The 14003-nt window shown below is 33.7% G+C and overlaps 2 long non-coding RNA genes across 6 annotated transcripts in view; one reads left to right on the top strand and one right to left on the bottom strand.

Annotated features, from left to right (window-relative positions):
• Positions 1-92: 92 nt before the first annotated feature.
• On the bottom strand, positions 93-7643 carry LOC136271268 (uncharacterized). 3 transcript variants are annotated; one of them, XR_010709189.1, is made up of 5 exons: positions 7426-7643; positions 6045-6161; positions 5023-5150; positions 1122-1349; positions 93-499 (listed from the first exon to the last, which is right to left on the bottom strand). It is a non-coding gene; the product is annotated as an uncharacterized lncRNA (long non-coding RNA). The 3 variants fall into 3 exon arrangements; XR_010709187.1 differs by lacking the exon at positions 93-499 and having other exon boundaries at positions 519-1349; positions 7426-7641; XR_010709188.1 differs by lacking the exons at positions 93-499; positions 7426-7643 and adding an exon at positions 6746-7385 and having other exon boundaries at positions 519-1349.
• The window catches only part of LOC136271267 (uncharacterized), a 144404-nt gene continuing 133963 nt past the window's right edge, over positions 3563-14003 (top strand). Inside the window, exons 1-3 of one of the 3 annotated variants that reach the window (XR_010709184.1) lie at positions 3606-3620; positions 8778-8883; positions 9106-9198. This is a non-coding gene — a long non-coding RNA (uncharacterized lncRNA). Of the gene's footprint in view, positions 3621-8777; positions 9019-9105; positions 9199-14003 lie in introns of all 3 variants that reach the window. The other 2 variants (XR_010709183.1, XR_010709185.1) reach the window with 2 other exon arrangements.

Genomic DNA, 14003 nt, shown 5'->3' with positions numbered 1-14003 from the left:
ATGCAATAACGCAAAATATAAATACGCAACATTTTATGATTGTAGTTTATTGTATTTTGCATTGTTACTACATTTTGCAATATACCGATTTCAAAATAATCCTTAGGCATATCAATATACATACATGTATGTACAAAGGTAAAAATCTGCAAGTTTATATTATAATCAATTAATACTTTCGGCGGTGTTCCAGGTGCGGATAGGAAGGTAGAATATAAGCGAGGGTTGCAGGGGAAAATACATAGTCCGCGTCATTATTTATTTTTTGAAATAAATTTTAATACATTACTTAGTGTTATTTTTTTCTATAATCCATTAAAAGACAGTATGAAAATTAAAGTACATATTAAATTTTTTGCTATTTTCATCATCACACTACAATAAAATAGCTTCCATTGATACATGTATGTGAACTTTAACAGCTACTACTTTGCAGTTTGCCGCCATTGATTCCGTGCTCTCAATATTTCTGTAGTACATGTATAAGAAGAATAAATATCTAAAAAATAAAAAACAAAATAAGAAGAAGACATTTATCGTATTGAAATGATTTAATTATATGTTTATTCATCAGGCAATCGATCATATATATTTATATATCTAGCTTATTTGAAATAAATTGCTAATACCCCTTCATATTTCGTTACATTTGACTGTACATGTTAATCTAGAATACAATTTCAAAATCTGCCACTATAATCTACAAGTAATGGATTCGACTGGATTTTAAGTTTTGTTACTTAACTTCCCCATTTTAAAGAAACATCTATTTAAACAAAAATTGATACAGCAGGAAATAAAATTTCTACCCTGACATTGCATTCATATATTTAATCAGAAAATATATGATTATTTTACATCAAAAGCATAAGTTATGATAGCATTCATAAGTATGAATCTTTGCATCTGAATTTCATAGAGATTGCTAGTAAATAGTTTATGCATTATTATACTTTTTTGTATAATTCATACAAAGAACTACATGTACACCTCAAACCAATCACATCATTATTGCATACATTCCTAATATATATAGTAATACATGTATGATACATGCGTATTCTGCAGTTTCTGCATTTGTCCATATAATTGTTTAGCTTTTCACCGACTAATTTTCATACTTGTTTGAGTTATCTCTCGCTGACCATGCATCTGTTATGATATGGCAAAAAAGCCGATCTTAATATGATTTAGACGTGCATGAGACAGGTCTATGATGCGGTAATATGTTGGGAACAGTCGTTGTTTGGAGGCGAAGACAAGACGGAGACGTTCTTCTACGATGGTTTCTCACCGGCCAAAATGTACAAGACGATGATAGTACCATTCTCCAAAAAGTCCAGGTTTAGCTGAAAATTAAACACAGCATTACTATGATTCAAATCATTTAAGGATAAGCATATTTAATTAAAAAAATCGTTTCATTTCATATTTTTTTTTCGAACATGTATGATTCTGACGTTGGTGGGCAATCCGAATACATGTACTATGGTAATATTGTGTGATTCCGGTTAAACGATATCTGGTTTTCTAGCAGAATCCCCAATAAATTTGATTTTTTCAACAATGCTGACGCAAACCTATCTATGCTGGGTGTCTCGATGTTTTTATTCGTGGTGTAGAATATTTGCTGGCTGAAATGATCGCATAATTTAGCTACATTGCTACATGCACATTTATCTTGCTGTTAAAATCGAGTTAACTGGAAGTTGGAAATGATTTTTTCTTCATTAATGTTGGCCTCGCGTATTACATACATTGTAATATGGATTTGCGCAGGCGAAGGGGAGAGTGCGAAGTATATATTTATAATCATTAATAGTACATGTAAGCACAATGGCCTAGCGCATGGGTACCAATAATATCATGGTTAAATCGGAAAACATTGGCAAGTACAGTGCCTGCGTCAAATTCTATGTAATCGACCGAGACTTTCTGAATGCTATCAAAAAAGGCGACGGCGAAAGTGCGCAGTTGCGGAGGCGAGAGTGCGAAGTTGTGAGGGCGAAGAAGCGATAGCAGTATCGCTCCTTCACCTTCGCACTTTCGCCATCGCATCTTCGCTCTTCGTTGTCGCATCTTTGCACTTTCGCTCCTTCGCCGTCGCACTCTCGCACTTTCGCCTTTGCAACTTCGCACTCTCGCATCTTCGACTTAAAGGCGAAAGTGCGAAGGGCGAAGTGGCCCCATCGGAACACCACACGAACGTCATATTAAGGTTAAATTGTTTACGTCGATGGCAAGATGCGTCAAGTTCAATAAGCGTTAAGACGACAGTGTATTGTGGGAAGTTACGTTTGTCTGTTTGCGTGACTATATACGCACAACGGTGTAATGTACATGTAAGGGGTTGTACATGTATAAGCGCAACGAGTTTTTTTTTTTTTTGTGACGCTGCAATTAATTATATATAGTTGTATGCATTGAGTAGGTATAACAGTATAACAATACAATCGGAGTGTAAAATTGCATTATTGTTCAGCCCGTTTTTTTCTTTTTTTCTTTATTTGATATTTGACACGCACTTTTATTTTTAAGATTTAAACTATGAGTTGTGTCTCATGTTCTCAAAATCATAAAATACAACGATGAAATTAAAAAAAGGTCAACAAAGCCTTATTTAATCTCCTTAACTAAAAGCTTAAGACTGAATAATTTATTCAATAAAAGTTTCTTTTACTTCTTTTACAAGAATCTAATCTTAGTCTAATACACTTTGTAAAACTGAAATATTTGACACGTTTAATGATCAAACAAAATTTAATATTTAGCATTAATTTAAATGAAATATGGGTCGAAAAGACCCGGTACCGTCATTTTATGACTTATTGGTTTCGGTTTCATACGGCACGTGATTCATATTTTTTTTCTAAAATTTTTGAACTATAACTAAATAGTTATTTTTAAAATTTTATACATGGGCATATGCTTAAACTGTGTATTTCGATTTAGTTCTGCCTTTTCAGTCGTATTCTTCGGTCATTTCCGCCATACGGACATGCGGTAAACGTCAAGACTGGTCCTCTGTCTCTATCTTACGAAAGATTTCGCGCATATCAGACTAGTAGCTAAACGTCCGCCCTTATTAAAATCATTCGGAAAACCTCGGCCGATTGCGTAGCCTACTTCGAACAAATCGACCGAGTTATTCCGAATGCGATAAAAAATTGTGGTCACGGAAATGGCCGAGTTGTTAAGATTTAGCATTTAAGATATATAAAAATCAAGTATGTTTATCTACAGAATTTTACAGACGTGGCAATCGTAATTGGGGTCGATTAATCTTTTAGGCGCCTTCCACACATATCGATGTCAAACTTCGTCTCTTTTCGTATAGATAGGTCTACTAGACGTGAAGTTTGATATCTGAAACAGAGAACCAGCCAAAAAAGATACATGCACAAGACTATCTACATGTACAAGTGGCATCTACTATAAATTTTTACCAAAATTGCACAACTTTATGTACAGGTTGTAAATTACAAACAATTTTGAGAACTTCCTCTTGACATCTTTAATGTCACAATTACACTTCATGTACATTTACACATGACCACTGACCAGCAAACGAGTTTGTTTACATTGAAGTTGCACTAAATGTATGGAGTTCTCGAATTGAGGTATTGTATGGGCATACCTAAGAAAGAGGGAACAACGAAAATCTATAAAATTATTATTAATTTATAAGTGAAAATATAGATAATCATCGATAAACGATGTTATTGTTTACCTTTCCTGTGCCAAATTAAACCGAAAGTACATTTTTGCGGTGATGTCCTTTCTGATATATTTCATTTTATCAAATCAAATATACAAATTTGATTTGATAAAATTTATCAGAAAGGACAGTGACGTAGTTAAGAATTTACATGTTTCCATATGAGAACTCCACTAAAATAAGTTTTGGAAATATAATACAACATGTAACATTTCATTCACTTTATTATGCAGGATAAGAAATTTTGTGACCAATACTCGAGTCAAGGATTTTTTTCTCTCTCTGAAAACGGTTAAGTGTAGGGGTTTGAGGGATGGCGGGTATCTTCGCTTCGTAAATGTTTCACACGGGGAGTGGGGGGGGGGGGGGGGGGGCGGGGGGTTTATAAACACACTTGGCTAGAGAAGATAACTAGCGAGTCCCAAGCCTATATTCGGGGATTTAAAGGAGCATAGTCACGTCAAAATTTATTTTTCCGTTTTTATTCAGTGCATGTTCACATGATTCAGTAGGGCATTACTAATTCTCACTCAAAATGTAAGTGTCATTCGTCAAGTTATTAGCATGACAAAGCTCACAATTCTTTGTTAATTTGTTAACAAAGTTCGGGGCATGCTTTTGTTTACATTTTCAATTGTGGTAAGAAAATTCCAGGTTTATAGACCTAATAATATTAATGATTATGACAAATGCTAGGAACTGTTTATTCATTTTCAAAACGCATTAGCATTAAAAAAAATAGCTAGACAAAGAACTTGTAACAATATATCTTTATTATCAATGTAAACAAAAAGAAAGAAGTGAACTCTGCACATGCTGTAGTCTGCTTATAACTCTACGAATGACTCTCAAATTTGTGTTGATCATTAGAAATGCATTACTATATAAATTATTGTCATGTTGTAAATTTTGTATTTACACCCATCCAGTAAATTCAAAATTTGCAGCATAACAGTATTGAAAACAATAACATTAGAAAAATAAAATTTGACCAAAATCGTGACCATGCTCTTTTAGCAGGAACCCGATCGTCGTGCCCATTTCTAGACTATAAATATACAATCTCTTTCAGAAGAAGAGCTCTATGATACACATTTATTCCATGATGGCGAGGGATATACAGTGATTTATTTCCCCGGCAGGAAAATCATACTTCCGAGGGCAACGCCCGAGGGAAACATTTTTTTATAATTATTACAAAAAGGCACATTCTTTCCTCATGCAAAGTGTTTTACTAATTATAAAAGAAAACTCGGGGAAATATACATTGGTTAAAAAAATATATCCTTTATATGTAGCCTTACATGTACACCTTTGTGGCCAGTCCTTTATCCTGCCTCTAAGGGCCTTTCAATTCAGCCATGTTCACAGACCGTTTCCTCCTCAACATCTATCCTTGCTTTTGTACCCTTACTGCTGTACATTTCTCTTACTGCAAAGTAATATTAAATAGCATTAATGGTTTTATTCAAACAAATGATGCTGTGGAAAACAACCTCACTAGCTGGTGTTTTCTGGCGTGACGTTATCAAACATAGATGTTCTACTTTTTTCGCTTTTTAATTTGTGTGTGTGTGGTTTTTTTTCTGTATACATAAGCATTTATAAATACATGTAGTTTATAAATTCAGATAGAAAATGACTTTAAAAAACATTTCTTTAAAGGCAGGCGCACATATCAGTTATCTACTTGTAATTTTAAACAATTTTTAAAGGTAAACTTTTTTAAATAAATGGTTTCTTTTATAAGATCAATCTAGACAAAGAATGGACATCGTCTGTTAATTCCTTTGTCATTGTATATAGAATGAGAACAAAAGTCATTATGATAAAAGCGTACACATATGTCTTTACTGAAAAGAGAAAGAAAAATAACACGTAAAAAACATGTATTACTAGTAATTTGACCTAACTAGCAACTGACCTAACTGTGGTAATTTAAACAGAAATCATAGGAAAAATATAATCACACACAAAGAAACTTTTGAAATGACGCCATCTTAAGAACCATGCAAAAAGTAACAACTCCCCTTCTCACTTATACATTTTTGTTTACCAATCGATATCAATTTAAAGAACATTGGAAACCTATATAATTTATACACTAATAAACCTGTATGTGTATATATACACGTGTATTCTGATTTTAGCGTGTACGAGGAATTTTTAAAATGACATAATTAGACAAGTGCATTTTAAACTGAAGCATCCTATGTTCTAAATATTTCCTAAATTTCGAATTTTTAAACCACATGAACAAAATCTAGCGCATTAATATAGTTAGCAGTACTTAGATTGATCACGGCATTTTTATATAAGTTCTTACCTGATTTAGGATCGTCTGTAAGTAACTCATTGGTTTTTTTTTCGGCATTTGTGTATCCTATTTTTTTTTCCAGATCACATTGCACAATTATTGATCGTGAAGTTTGCTGTTGATAATCTAAATATATATATACACACACACGGCGATTATATAGTGTAAATTCCACAGTATATAGGCAATCTAATCTAATTTTCAACTTTCAATAAGGTTAAATGTATCATCTTCCATATCAATTAAGACTAATATATACCTCGTTTTACTTTACATGTTAGTAGATTCAAATTCATAGCTTGATTTAATGAATGCGCAGTAGACTTTAGACTTTATGAATTTCTCTCCATAGAAACATTGTCTACCACCAGCTAGTATTAAAGTGAAGCTACAGGTCTGTACATGTATTTAAGATCAATACACACTGCGCCGGGGAGCCAAGTATATATACATGGCCATGTCCTGGGTATACTTTGAATCATTTTATGGTTTGAATTCCTTGACAGACAGTAAATCGGCAGTAGCATATATAGGTGATACAAGTATTTAAAATTAATCAATATTTACTTATACCATGAATACATTATTCATGTGCATTTACAACATTTGGAATAAATAGGATCACCAAGTCAAACGGTCTATATATAACGTATTTATGGAGATCCTCAAAATATGAAACGCTGAAATATGTGACAATGTACGTTTCTTACCTTATTGTTCATTTTCGTCCTTTTTATATAGTATTTTTGCCAAACAATTGAAGGTGGGCTTCACTGATATTGAATGACTCTCAATTACACATGTATAAAGAACTCCCATAGAGTGATTTTCAGCCCTATTAAACCTGAATACCCCCGACGCCACTTGTTATCAATGGCCTACATTGACAATACTTACATTTAAACTCACTAGCTGTGAAGCCTTCCGTCTGTCAGTCTGTATACTAGCTTTGAAAAAATTCTTCTATCTATTTATATAAGGCTTCTTTTGACAACCGATTTTGTTAAAATAATTAACAAGCCCGGTACGTGTACATGTACAAGAAAATTTTCCCATTGAATATTTCAAAAACGCAAATTAAATCGAAGTTAAAAACTCATCATAGCTCTGGTGGGAAATGAAAACTTCACTCTGCTATCGTCTACAATTATTAACCGTTGGGTAGACGAGGAAATTTTGTCGAGGGTATTTAACACATTATTAATGTATATGTATCTACTTATGTTTCTCATGTACTGTATATTTCCTGCATGGCATCTGTTAAACCGCTTATCATACACACTGAGGTAGATACATGTAATTACATGGGTTTTTAACGAAGACTGGTTAAAAAAATGATTATTTTTGAGAAAAAAAATATACACGCATACATGTAGATATATAAACTTACCAAATTGAACATTGACTTTCAAGTTTGCACATCCTACGTGGCAATTAAGCTGCTACTGCAGTTATAACACACATTATCGGAGTTTTTCCTGGCTATCTTTTGATATACATGTAAGATATTCATGATATCTTGTACACACAAGTGATTTAATTTCTAACCACGCAGATTATACAATGGTGTCTCTTAACGTGTAGAGATAACACAGTAAACGCCTGTTTATCTCTTAAGCCTACTTGTACGATGATTTGAAAAGAAATTTAATAAAAGGATTTGGTCGACTGTGAAACATCTAAAGAATTTGTTTCGTAAAAGATTCTTGATAACAAAAGTAATATATTTAGTATATCAGTATTAGAATCATTTTTCAAGGTTTTCGGGCTAAGTGTATAATGATAACAATGCATGTGTGAATTTGACACTGTAATGATAGCACCTAAATATAATAATAAAATATTTCCTACAGGAAATAAAAGAGACACTCAGGTAGTTTCCCTATATGAAATTAAGATTTTCTATTGGATTTTAAAACATTCTAGTAGTTTTGTTCATATCCAATCGGAATTTAAATTCCTACAGGAATTGTTGTTCTTCTGGTAGAAAATTCAAAATATCTTAGCGATAGGAAAATTATTTTCTTTGGGAAAGGTAATCTAATTTTAATAATAAAGGTATGTGAGATACATTAATAACAAAGTGAATGTAAACTCTTTAGCAATGATCTATCGATCATATAACTTATATTTGAATTTTTCGACACATGCATCGTAGACGGGTAAAAAAAAATGCCACCTTGGCAATTTAACCGTCACAGTGTTATAAACTCAAAACTAAAAAAAAAACAAACAAACAAAAACAAAACTATATATAGGGCAGTTGATCACACTGTGAAGTTCACAGTGTGATCAACTGCCCTATATATAGTTTTGTTCAGTGTGAACACTGGTGAGTGTTTTGACCCCCCCCCCCCCCCCCGCCTGATTACATGCCCCATTCCATGAGAAAAAATCCAACCACCGGTCAACCCCAGTCAATACGATATTTTAAGATAAAATAAATTTTTCTCAGTTACCCTTTTTAATTAATTTTGATTTTGATTTTTATAAATAAATATATATATAATTTATATATAATTTTTATAGTTGTGATTCATTGTAATTGAAGTAGGATGCTAGCCTTTAAAAAAAAATGTAGGCTACATGGAGATTTGTAGTCAAATGATGAATAAAAAATATGTATTAATTTTATTTACGCTTGTTTTAGAATATTTTCAAATATATTTTATTATAGGAAATAACAATGATAACAGTTTTGTCAGTCTATCCTTGTTCTTAAGCACACTTTCGTCGTTTTAGTGTAAGCGGAAACAAGTTGTCGTTCGTGAGCAGAAAAACAAAATGGGTGAAATTGATGAACCAGGGCCAAAGTTAAGAAAGAAAATTGAGACATTCATTACCTAATGTAAATATTTAGAAAAAGTCAACAATACATACATTTCCTTATGTTTTGAAAGACGAAATTCATTAAGAGTGCAACAAATCACGTCATGTAATGCAGTCGCAGGATGATGAGAAGTTAATTTTTCTCGAGCTCCGTGTGAGACCTGTCACGTAACTAGCGAGATTTATCCATTTGGCAGCTTATTTTTAGACGCTATTCACTTACTCAATCACTTTTTTACAGAATCCGAATATGCTCCAGGTGATCGACCTTCGAAGCTTCTTTTTTGAAAAGTTGTCATAGTGAGGCACATGCTGCAGTTCTTGATGGATGAAGGTATAAAGTCATATGTGCATTAAAAGACCTCAGCAAAGGGTCCAATACTGTAGTTTATATATACTGGGACTACCTTTTGTGTTGAGCAAGTGAAGGTAAACCATTTTTATTCATTGTACTGCTGATTTCAGTTTTATCTTTTTATCAAACTTTCCCTCAGTACAGCTATAGATTAGTTAAAAAGCTAAATAATACTTGAGATGTATATGAGTGACAGTGTTGATAGAGCACTGGACAATAGCTTTAGGGGGGCAGGGTTCGAATTATGGTCTGGTTTGTCATTATTTCTCCCACCCTGCATGTGGTGCCATGCCAAACCCTGGACAGGGTTGTCTCCAAGACCTGGGAGGCAGGGAATTCCCCCGCCTATAATGCCCTAATTACCCGGCTATTTTTGCATTTCAAACACAATCTAGCTATAAGCAGACCCCCAGACCCCCCCTTCTACTTTTTCATTTCCTCCTTCTACTTCAATTTTTAGAGACAACCCTGCAGCCTGGAACTTACAAGTTAACCCCCTACCAGGGAAAAGAGCCTATACATAGTTATCAAGGGGTAGGAATGTGATGATCAGATCGGTTTGAATACACAGGAATGAAAACAGATTTCTTACGGAGGGGACACTGTTTAATGTAGATACACCTACCTTTGAGTGACATCTTGTACTTGGGGAGGGATGTTTACATCAGATGATTTTTTCTCCATTAGGAAGTCACTTGGAATACCTCGCACAATTTTTCAACATTATCATAAGGGTACTTTCATCTCTTTTGTAATGAAAAATCATACAAAGTTCTAGAAAATTTTTCGGGGGGGGGGGGGGGGGGGGACCGAAGGGTAATTGTGTTTGCCGTGGTGATGGTGGGGGGTCGGGCCGAGGCATATTTGCAATAATTTTACTATGTAAATTTGATAAATTTAGATTTTCCATGGGAGGTCGGGACCCCCCCCCCCCCCCCCAATGACCCCCTCTAGATCCACACATGAAAATTCCCTACGACTTGTTATATATTTATATGTGGTGGGATGTGATCAAATCTATAATTAAACCATTTGAGCTTTATTGCATTTGATCACCCCATACTGTATTTGATCACCTCATAGTGATCAAAGAAGGATTTCTTACATTACCGGTACTTAATTCTTTAAAAATACTTGTATTAAGTGAAGTATTGATTGAAAAAAAACCAGAAAATTATTTGAACTTAGAATAATTATAAATCCTGGAATTTAAGTAAATTCTGAATACTAATTTTGGAAGTAATTAAACTGTTCTTTCTCGTATTAATATTTAGCCCAGTCCTGACACCCTATACATACATGTATAACCAACAGTACTGTCTTAACTCTATCTAACAGCAGAGCGGATCTCGAAAGCTTCGAGTTCACTTTGCGTCTGGTCAGGGTTTTGTGGGGTCCACTCTTAATATAAAATTTGTGTTTACTTTAGATCCACTCTGCCTTTGCTTGAGGTCTGCTAAAGCAAAATCGTCATCTACAAGTACCATCTTTTCCTTTTTAATAATACATGTATTTTATATATGAATTAAGGAGTCTCGGGGGAGAATGTTTCAAACATACGATTTCCTTTAAATTTGTTACAGTGAAATGTCAACTCATGAGAAAACTATGTGCAAAATATAAAGTAAATTGACCGGATAGTTTATCTGTTTGCGGGGGCTTAAATTTAGGTTGTATGTCCGATTCATCACCGACATTCTATATAGGATTATATAGGAAAATGAGGGTTTTCATTTTCAATTTCATATGGCCTAACAAAAAAAATGGTTTGTTTCCGCTTTCATGCTGAAAAAAAGTAGGGTCGGTCGGTCGGAAATTTTTTTTTTTTTCAAATATTTTTTTTCCCTTTAATATTGCAGTATCCATACATGCCGGTTAGAAACTGACACTGCTGAATGGTATAAAATGAGAAATACTTTTAATATCATTCCTGACTATAAAGGTGGTCTTAAGAAAACACAAAATTGATATTATATATCAGATACTTCCTCTGCCAACGATGAGAGCATTATTAAAATCTACAACACATGGAAACATACAGCCATTTTGAAACAAAACGTTTGAGTTACACTGATTTGAGAAGAGTAACTGCTTCAAGCGTTTTTGTGACCAAAATTTTGAGTTATTTTTTTTCCAAATCGGATAAAAATGAAAATAAACGACTTTCCATCAAAAATCCTTAAAAAAAGTTTTTGAGTCGGGGGGTAAAAGCTAGGGTCAGTCGGGAAAGCGGAAACAAACACTTTTTTTTTTTAGGCCTATTTAAAAAAAATACAAACATACAATTTTTTTTCATTTTCAGCGATGAAAGGTTAACGGATATATAAGTAAAATTTTGCCAAATTAAAACGAAATTGACCGGATGGTTTTTATGCTATCCGCCCTCATAGTTTGTTTCTATAAACGTGCCGCACGTGCCAGCCATTTTACATATAGAAATGTATAAAAAAAAAAAGATGTTTACGAATCAAATTCAATTTTTTTGTAGTAGAAGAAAAATACCTTTCCACTCTCACAGAACGTAGAAGGATCGCGTATATGTTTTTATTTTGCAAATTATAGTTTTGATTTTAATTATTGACGCTGCAATAGAAAGTGCACGACGTTTATTTTTGTCAATTGTTACGTCAGAGTATCAACTGATGTCATCGTAAGACGTTGATTCCGACGACAATAACATCGATTTGGAAGAAGCGGCAAGATGATTAAAATACTTCTGACATTATTCTAACGATTCTTTTCACTAAATATAATTTTTTGATAAGTCATTTTTTTAACATAAAAACGTTACATGATAACCTGTATATTTGAACATTTTACTTTACATTTGCGTTTTACGACAGTAATGCACAATATCCTGCGCAGAAGGCGCAAAATGTTAAACCCGCTACTGACCTTAATGAATGGATGCGTAACGTTCATTGACATATTGTAGACTCCCATAATGCCTTGAGAAGAATTCAAAGAGTAGATGTCTCTATGACCAGGTGAACGGTTGTTCTAGCGGAGCATTTGGTTTGTAAGCTGTCACCCTCTGATCCATTACACGAATGACCAGTCTGCTCAGTACAAAGGGACGTTACTCTGTCAGTGTGGATCCGATAAGCCTGATCATGCTTCATCTGGTTTGGGTGACACAAGTATAGGTGAGCATAAAGTCATAAGACAGTAGGTACATATGAAGTACATGTCACAAGTAAATGTAGATGGATATTCAAACAGAAACAGATTCAATAAGTTTGAATATAATATGACATCATGTTAATTAATCTCTGAATCCAGATGATTTGCTTTGAGATGTGATTTATCCAACTTTTTGTTTGTTTTTTATTCACTTGCCATTAGGCTTAGAGGATAGTAAACAAGCAACTTGGTGGATCAAAATCCATCCCAACACAAACCACAGGATATCTTGATTAATAATTGTAAAAGTAATCATTGATCATGTCAATGTATCAAGACGGGGAATATCAAGATTTAAAACTTTTTTTTCTAAAGTATCAAGTGCGCTTTTCTTATCAAAATATGTCTGATGTTGTTATCATTTACTTTTTAGCTCACCTGAGCTTTTCTCATCAAGATTTGTCCGTTTTCTGTTGTTGTCATTGGTGTTGTCTTTGTAAACTTTTCACATTTTCATCTTCTTCACTGGAATCATTTGGCCAATTTTAACCTAACTTGACACAAAGGATGACTGGGTGAAGGGGATTTTAGTTTGTTTAAATGAAGGGCCTCACTTTCTGTAAAGGGGGGCTAATTTAGAATTATTGAATGTTTTTTGGTATTTTTAAAAATCTTTTTCTTAATTTGGCCAGAAAAGCTCAAATTTGTGTGGAAGCATTCTCAGGAAATGTAGATTCAAGTTTGTTCAAATCATGATTTCCGGATATGGTGGGGGAGGGGGAGGGTGTTAAATTTTTACATGGGAAGGTATAGAGAAAAATCTTTATAAATTTTTTTTGGAAATTAAAGCATTTAGCCAAAAAAAAAAAGCTGAAACTTGTGTAAAAGCAGTGTACGAGGGTCAATCAAAAAATACGAGGACAGTGTGGCTGTCTATCATATCTTTTTTGTGAAAGTCATACTTAACAAATTAATCTGTGCACCAACACTTATGTTATTGACATGCAAAGTTTTAGTCCATTTTATGAAACGGTATTGTTGTTATCCCTTTTTAAAAACAACATGTTTTGTCACCACGGCGCACGGTAACGTTCAAAACATGACGTCAAGATTAAACGCGTACAGTTTATAGATATACCCCATCTTTATATCACGATTAGTCTCTTGTGTCTTTAACCTTACAATTTAAAATGGCACTGAAGCACCAAACATCTTATTTGCACACATTTGTTCGAGAATCATAAGTTAGTTTTTCAAAGTTTTCATTTTCTAACCGTGTGTCTCTTAGTTTACAGTAAGGATAACCCTGAACGTCGGTTGACGTTACTTATTTTTTGACCAAATATTTACAGATATTCGACTCTCTTGCGGACTGTTTTATATTCAAAAATACAATTATCACCACCCCCACAAAATTTATTACAGTTAAACACAAACTTGCAAATAATTGTTGACTTTTTTTTTGCACCATTGAACATTTTCACAGCTTATATCGGCTTTTTCCTGAGTAAAATCCATTTTGTTTGTACTTCTCGTTGCGCCGTGACGTCCGGCGACGTCGATGTTTTTAGTCAATTCTAAAGAGGACTATCTGTCTTTAGTTACTAATATCTGTTCGACAAAACAATATATCCCGTCATTATTTGGAACATAGAATGCCA

This window comes from Magallana gigas, chromosome 9 (genome assembly GCF_963853765.1).
Source record: "Magallana gigas chromosome 9, xbMagGiga1.1, whole genome shotgun sequence".
NCBI classification, from domain to species: domain Eukaryota; kingdom Metazoa; phylum Mollusca; class Bivalvia; order Ostreida; family Ostreidae; genus Magallana; species Magallana gigas.
Note: the sequence above shows the minus strand (reverse complement) of the source record. Positions and strands in the feature narration are given on the sequence as shown.